The following is a 7,665-nucleotide window of genomic DNA, read 5'->3' as shown; positions in this document are numbered from 1 at the left end:
AGTGCAGCGCAAATCGGAAGTAGTCGGGAAACCCGCCGGAAATGCAGTCTCACGGACCCTTATTAAATGTGCCCCTATATATCGCCCCTGTTGCTATATACTGAACTTTTGGTTTTATAGTAAAACAGCATATGTTTACATGTTGTTATAAGTGCAACTTAGTCATGTCTTAGCCTGTCGGAAACATTTGTCACTCTCCCGAGGTTTTACCACTCTCCCTTAGTCCTCCCCCCAGGCACACAGCCAGCGATTTGTAGACATTCCCTTACAGTGTGTGATTTGCATTCACTCAGTGATTTTTTTTTCTGTCCATGTGTCTGCCTCAGTTCAGTCTCAGCCCGGCTGTGGAAAGGTAAGGTCCGGCTTTAGCGCACAGTAACAGCTTCTATTCGTTGCGTTTGCGTCACATTGCGGATCCCTTTGCGCCGATTCGCAAGATTCACTATTGTTGTGTTTATGGTTTTTTTTATTATTTTGGGTTGTTGCGATGGAACTTTGTGCAGTGTAACGGGACATGATGCAGGATAGTGGTCAAAAATAATATTTTTTACAAAAATCATATAAAATAGAATGTAAAAAATAAGAATATTACAATAATGATCAAAGGATCCGCCGCACATTGTGACAACTTGATACATTGTATCAGTAACTAATGCGACTTGTTACAGTTTACCATAATATTGACTATATTACTATATTGTACTTGTATTGTATCACTACATTCTATTAAATGAGACCCATCTATCCGAAAGGCAAATTTTCGGGTCATTGATTTTTTCATGTGTGAATCGAACAGAGTTTTAATTTTTTTTTTTTGCCTATTCTTACATTGCTTCTTCATTGGTGATGAAACCGACCTCTAGTTAATAACACTACGGCTTCTAGCTCAGCTATTCCATAGATGTAGCAGAGTTGAGAATGTTCCGTAGTGTGGGGGTGAGGGGGGGGGGGGTCTTAAGTTTTTTAGGAAATTTTTGGCAATTTTCTGTTTTGGAGATATTCTACACATTGTAGCATGTTTGGCTCTGCTACATCTGTACAAGCTTTGTGTCTGACCATAGATCTTTATGGTGCAGCGGAGTTTTGTTTATCATTACGTATTCTACAGATAAATTCCAGAAAGGGTTTTAACAATTTTTCAGATTCGATTCAGATTTTATGTGTTCTTATAAAGTTTATTGGAGGGATATGTGCTGAGTTGCAGAACGCGTTGCGATGGAATATTTGCAGCTTGTGAAGATAAGGCTCATGTGTAGAGATAGAACTGGGCGAGTTATGACGCAGTAAAATGATGTTCCTCGCGGTCACAGATTCTTTACGGGGGATTTTACTGCTGTACCTTGTTTTCATTGTAGGTCAGATGTGATTTCTTGCTAAGTCATCTGAGGCTTTTACATCTGTGCAGCATGTGTACGGTATATACTACATCACTGCCCAGAGATAGGCTGAGGGAGAGAGATAGATGGACAGATAGATAGATAGATAGATATGAGATGATAGATAGATAGAAATGAGATAGATAGATAGATAGATATGAGATAGATAGGTAGGTAGGTAGATAGATACATATGAGATAGACAGACAGACAGATAGATAGATAGATGGATAGATAAATATGAGATAGATAGATATGAGATAGATAGATTGATAGATAGATATGAGATAGATAGATTGATAGGTAGATATGAGATAGATAGATAGAAAGGACATGGATAGATATGAGATAGATGGATAGATATGAGATAGAGAGATAGATAGATAGATATGAGATAGATAGATAGATATGAGATAGATAGATAGATAGATAGAAAGGGCATGGATAGATATGAGATAGATAGATAGATAGATAGGGCATGGATAGATATGAGATAGATAGATAGATAGATAGATAGATAGATAGATAGAAAGGGCATGGATAGATATGAGATAGATAGATAGATAGATAGGGAGAGTGACAACTTCTATTGAATGCAAAGCCGTAGATCCCAGGGCACATCAATAATTCCAATGAAGAGGCAGCGTTCCCAATTCAGTGAAAATAAGGCAAATCTTTATTCCATACAGCGACATTTCGGTGACGGACCTTTCTCAAGCATTATCAGATAGAGATGAGGGTTTTTTTTTAGATTGTTTTTTGGTTATATTTTAGTGACTTTTTGTGTGCATTGGGGTATTTTTTGCGCCTTTTTCCAGCAGTTCGCCGGAGTTCTCTGTGTAGCAGTTTCCTGGTTTGCGCCTAATTTGTCTTTGTATTTCTCCTGCAAATAATTGTGCAAAAAGACTCCACATACTCCATGTGTATCATCTATCATATATCTATCTATCTATCTATCTATCTATCTATCTATCTATCTATCTCATATCTATCTCCTATCTATCCATCTATCTATCTATCTATCTCATATCTATCTCCTATCTATTTATCTATCTATCTATCTCATATCTATCTATCTATCTATCTCATATCTATCTATCATATATCTATCAATCTATCTATCTTCCATCTCTATCTATCTATCTATCTATCTCCTATCTATCTATCTTCCATCTCTATCTATCTATCTATCTATCTATCTATCTATCTATCTATCTATCTATCTCATATCTATCTATCTATCTATCTCATATCTATCTATCTATCTATCTATCTATCTATCTATCTATCTATCTATCTTCCATCTCTATCTATCTCATATCTATCTATCTATCTCATATCTATCTATCTACTTCAAGAAAATGAAAACGGCACACCAAGGCAAGTGAACGATGGTGGGTGCAGGCACACTAGGATCGGGCCACGGATCCTCTGTCTATCTATCTATCTATCTATCTATCTATCTATCTATCTATCTATCTATCTAACACGCCGGTCCTGACCTCGCATAGGAAAGGCAATGGTAGGATTTGCGCAACAAATTGCACCTTTTTTTAAATTTGTGCCTAATAAGATTTAAAAAAAACCTGCATTTGACAAAGAGCCAAAACGTCAAAGACAAATGAGGAGCAAAAAAATAGACTCACAACAGGCGCTAAAAGAGCTCAGAGAGGGGGAAATAAGATAAATGACCCCCATTCGGCATACATTTAAAAAATAAGCAAACTCCTGCACCCTTACACAAAGGAAGTATTTCCTACACTCATGGTTCATGTAGGTTGCCACCTGCGGACACTGTAGAGATCACTTTTCAGCATTATCATCACAGATAGGATTACAGACAGCAGGTAACACCTGTATAGATAGCGCGCAGCCTACCAGGTGATAGTAACGCAGACTGTTATCTTCATATATATCTATGTTTATAGATAACACCAGAAAGATAGAAAAAAGAAAGAAAAAAGTGATCTTTTATATTGCTTCTTTGTACCCACATAGATATAAAGATACGGACATGTGATTAGTTGTGGGCATGCTCTGTGACCTGTGTAGGCTTCAGAAGACATGCAGAGTGACTATGACCTATGGTGAATGGTAGATGATGTGATATCTATTGTAAATCTCTACAGAACAGGAAGTATAGGTATAGGTATTGTTATATTGTAGGATGGCTTTTATCAAGATAATGACATCATCATCCTAAAATACCTACTGCGTGCCAATGGACCTGAATCTGTCCACAATATTGGGCTTGATGTCCAGCAAAGACAAACTGAATATGGGGTCAGTGACCTTCTACTGGGGCCCATCAGTGGTCTTATTAAAGGGCATAGCCAGTGTGTAGTGTGGGATGGTCTTCTCAAATATTATAGCATGTCGGTATACAATATGGAGGAACCAAAATATGAGAAAAGAACCTGGTCTGGATAGAGGGATGGTCCTCTCTCAGGAGATAGACAGTGGGGCAGATTTACTTACCCGGTCCATTCGCGATCCAGCGGCGCGTTCTGTGTGGAGGATTCAGGTCTTCTGGCGATTCACTTAGGTAGTTTCCCCGATGTCCACCAGGTTTCGCCACCGTGCTGGAGTACGTCGGAATTCACTGAAGTTCACCAAGCCAGGCCGGGTGCGGGTAAGCGTGTGTTTTTTTTAAATGCGGAGGATTCTCCGAATCCAACGGATTATCGTTCGGTCACGCCCCCCGATTTCCGTTGCGTGCACGCCGGCGCCACAACCCGGGGCTATTCAGGAAAAATCGTCACAAAACAGAAAAATTCAGGTAACCCAAAATCGGAAAAAAGAATCTGGTCTGGATAGAGAGATGGGGGGGGGGGGGGGGACATTAATCAAAGTCTGTTAGACTGTTTTGAGCGGTTTTTGGTGCAAAAATCCGCATCTCGTTAATTTGGCGCATTTATGCGACATTTTCTAGTGCGCTGCAAAGTTTGGCACTTAGTGGTTTTGAGTCCCTGCGCCTTATCTGACATAGTGAGCGGCTGCTATACAGATGTTTGGTCGCCATCTATCACTAATTTGCGCCTAAAAAGTCTCAAAGAAGGCACAAAAATCCCCCCTACTCTGAGCAGCTGCACTTCCAAAAAACTTCACTTTTCATTACTAAAAACAAAGGGGGACATTAATCATAGGGGGTCTCAGGTTCGCCTATTTTTGCGCCTGGTTTGCTCTTCTATTTGGCTCCTGATCTATGATGGATCTGGTTCTGCCTTAGTAAATGCACTTTGGAATTGTCTCATGTCCGATTCATTTGCGCCTAAATTAGCGCCAAATTTGGCGCAATTGTTAGATCTCATTTGTGAGCAATAATGAAAGGAGATTGAGAAAATGTGACAGAACGTTCAGGGCGTCATCTCTGCACAAAAACCTATCATTGTGATGTAACTGCAGGGACTAAAAGTTACAGAGATGGAAAAAAAAAAAATTAAAAATTCTTGCTGAAATGAGTCTTTTCCTTTTTTATTGTAATTTACATGAAATGGAGACTGATAATATTCTCAGATCTGTACAATAAGACAATAATCACTCCCAGAGATGATCCCATAGACAATGATGAAGTCGTTACTGGAGAAATTTTACATTTTAAAACTGCTCCGAAGTATTTTCCATGTTGCATAGAGGGAATTCTTCATTTGGGAACCTAAAATCTATGTTTTTAATAATGAAAAGGGAAGTTTTTTGGAAGTGCAGCTGCTCAGAGCAGGTGCATATTTGCGCCTATTTTGCGCCTTTTTAGACGCAAATTAGTGATAGATCCCGTGCAAACATCTGTACAGGACGCACTCACTATGTCAGATAAGGCGCAGGGACTCAAAACCACTAAGTGCCGAACTTTGCCGTGCGCCAGAAAATGGCGCATAAATGCGGCAAATTAACAAGACGCGCCAGATTTTTGCGCTAAAAGACGCTCAAAACAGTCTAACAGACTATGATTAATGTCCCCCATAGTTTTTCGCTTTCCAAATGTAAAATTCCCTCTATGCAACATGGAAAATACTTCGGAGCAGTTTTAAAATGTAAAATTTCTCCAGTAACGACTCCATCATTGTCTATGGGATCATCTCTGGGAGTGATTATTGTCTATGGGATCATCTCTGGGAGTGATTATTGTCTATGGGATCATCTCTGGGAGTGATTATTGTCTTATTGTACAGATCTGAGAATATTATCAGTCTCCATTTACTGTACATTATAATAAAAAAGGAAAAGACTCATTTCAGCAAGAATTTTTTTTTATTTTATCTGTAACTTTTAGTCCCTGCACTTACAGCAGAATGTGGTCCGGACATTGTACAAGCTGAGACTTTATGTGCAGAGATGACGCCCTGAACGTTCTGTCACATTTTCTCAGTCTCCTTTCATTATTGCTCACAAATGAGATCTAATAATTTGAGACAAATTTAGGCGCAAATGAATGGGACATGAGACAATTCCAAAACGCATTTACTGAGGCAGAACCAGATCCATCATAGATCAGGAGCCAAAAATAAGAGCAAACCAGGCGCAAAAGTAGGCGAACCTGAGACCCCACTATGATTAATGTCCCCCAATGTATAATATATGAAGGAACCCAACATCTGAGTTAAGAATTTAATCCGGATCATGGGATGGTCTTCTCACAGAAGATGGACATTACGTATAGTTTTTGGAGGAGCCCCGAATCCTCAAAGAATCTGGTTAGGATAGTGGCATGGTCTTCTCATATATTATAGCCAGTATGTATAATATATGGAGGAACCAAAATCTGAGAAAGGAATCTGGTCTGGATAGAGGGATGGTCTTCTAACAGAAGATGGACATTATGTACCATATAACCCAAAGCAGGGCCGCATCTGCCATGAGGCGGGATGAAAACTTCGCCTCAGGCGGCAGATGCGGAGCCCTGAGACAGGCGGCAAAATAGCTGTGGGTGATTTGGGCACTCGCCCGAATCACCCACTAGCACTACGGACCTGCCAACTGTAGCGCTGCTCTATGTCTCTGGAGGACGCAGGCAGTGTGACATCATCAAACGCTGCCTGCTTCCTCCAGAGCCATAGAGCAGCGCTGCCCGGCAGGAGGATGGAGGGGCAGACTGGCCCGATGTGCTGTTTGGGGAAGGCTGGATCCCAGTGTGCTGCTCCTTGTTGGCTGAAGGGTCCAGCGGGATGGCTGTGCTGAGGCTTCTCTGACCACAGCCTCGGACAGCCAATAACGATCCTCCGGTGAGTTGAGCTCTGCTCCTGCTGCAGAAGCTCAGATAAGCAAGCCCCGCCCACCAGCTCGGAGCTTCTGAAGATCAGCAGCATCTGTATGTTTGCTGCTGTCTGCTGTGAATGTTGCTGTGGTAATCTACAGGTATGCTACATGTATATGCTGTATGTATGCTGCAGCCTGCTGTGTATGTTTTGTGTGTATACTGTGTATGTATGCTGCTGCCTTCTGTGTGTATGGTGCATGTAGATGCTGTGTGAATGCTGCATGTCTGTGCTGTGTATGATGCTGTGTGATGCTGCATGTCTGTGCTGTGTATGATGCTGAATGTCTGTGCTGTGTATGATGCTGTGTGAATGCTGCTGCCTGCTGTGTATGATGCTGCATGTATATGCTGTGTGAATGCTGCTGCCTGCTGTGTATGATGCTGTGTGATGCTGCATGGCTGTGCTGTGTATGATGCTGTGTAATGCTGCAGGTATATGCTGTGTATGATGCTGTATGATGCTGCATGTCTGTGCTGTGTATGATGCTGTGTGAATGCTGCTGTGTATGATGCTGCATGTATATGCTGTGGATGATGCTGTGTGAATGCTGCTGCCTGCTGTGTATGATGCTGTGTGATGCTGCATGTATATGCTGTGTATGATGCTGTGTGATGCTGCATGTATATGCTGTGTATGATGCTGTGTGATGCTGCATGTATATGCTGTGTATGATGCTGTTTGATGCTGCATGTCTGTGCTGTGTATGATGCTGTTTGATGCTGCATGTATATGCTGTTTATGATGCTGTGTGATGCTGCATGTATGTGCTGTGTATGATGCTGTGTGATGCTGCATGTCTGTGCTGTGTATGATGCTGTTTGATGCTGCATGTCTGTGCTGTGTATGATGCTGTGTGAATGCTCCCTCTTGTTGTGGATGATACTGTGTGTGATGCTGTGTATGATGCTGGATGTGTGTATGTATGCTGTGTATGTATAATTATGTGTGTATGATGCTGTGTATGCTGCTGCCTGCTGTGTGTAATGCTGTGTATGCTGCATGTATATCCAGTGTGTGTGCGATGCTGTATATGTA

At 41.2% G+C, this 7,665-nt stretch overlaps 1 protein-coding gene across 1 annotated transcript in view; it reads left to right on the top strand.

Moving 5' to 3' along the window:
• The first annotated feature begins 300 nt into the window (after nt 1-300).
• The window catches only part of TMEM100 (transmembrane protein 100), a 28,388-nt gene continuing 21,023 nt past the window's right edge, over nt 301-7,665 (top strand). Inside the window, exon 1 of the mRNA XM_072112309.1 lies at nt 301-352. The gene's annotated coding sequence lies outside the window, so the exon portion shown is untranslated. The remainder of the gene's footprint in view (nt 353-7,665) is intronic.

Source organism: Engystomops pustulosus, chromosome 6 (assembly GCF_040894005.1).
Source record: "Engystomops pustulosus chromosome 6, aEngPut4.maternal, whole genome shotgun sequence".
NCBI lineage: Eukaryota > Metazoa > Chordata > Amphibia > Anura > Leptodactylidae > Engystomops > Engystomops pustulosus.
The sequence above is the reverse complement of the archived record's forward strand: the minus strand, read 5'-3'. Positions and strand labels throughout refer to the sequence as shown.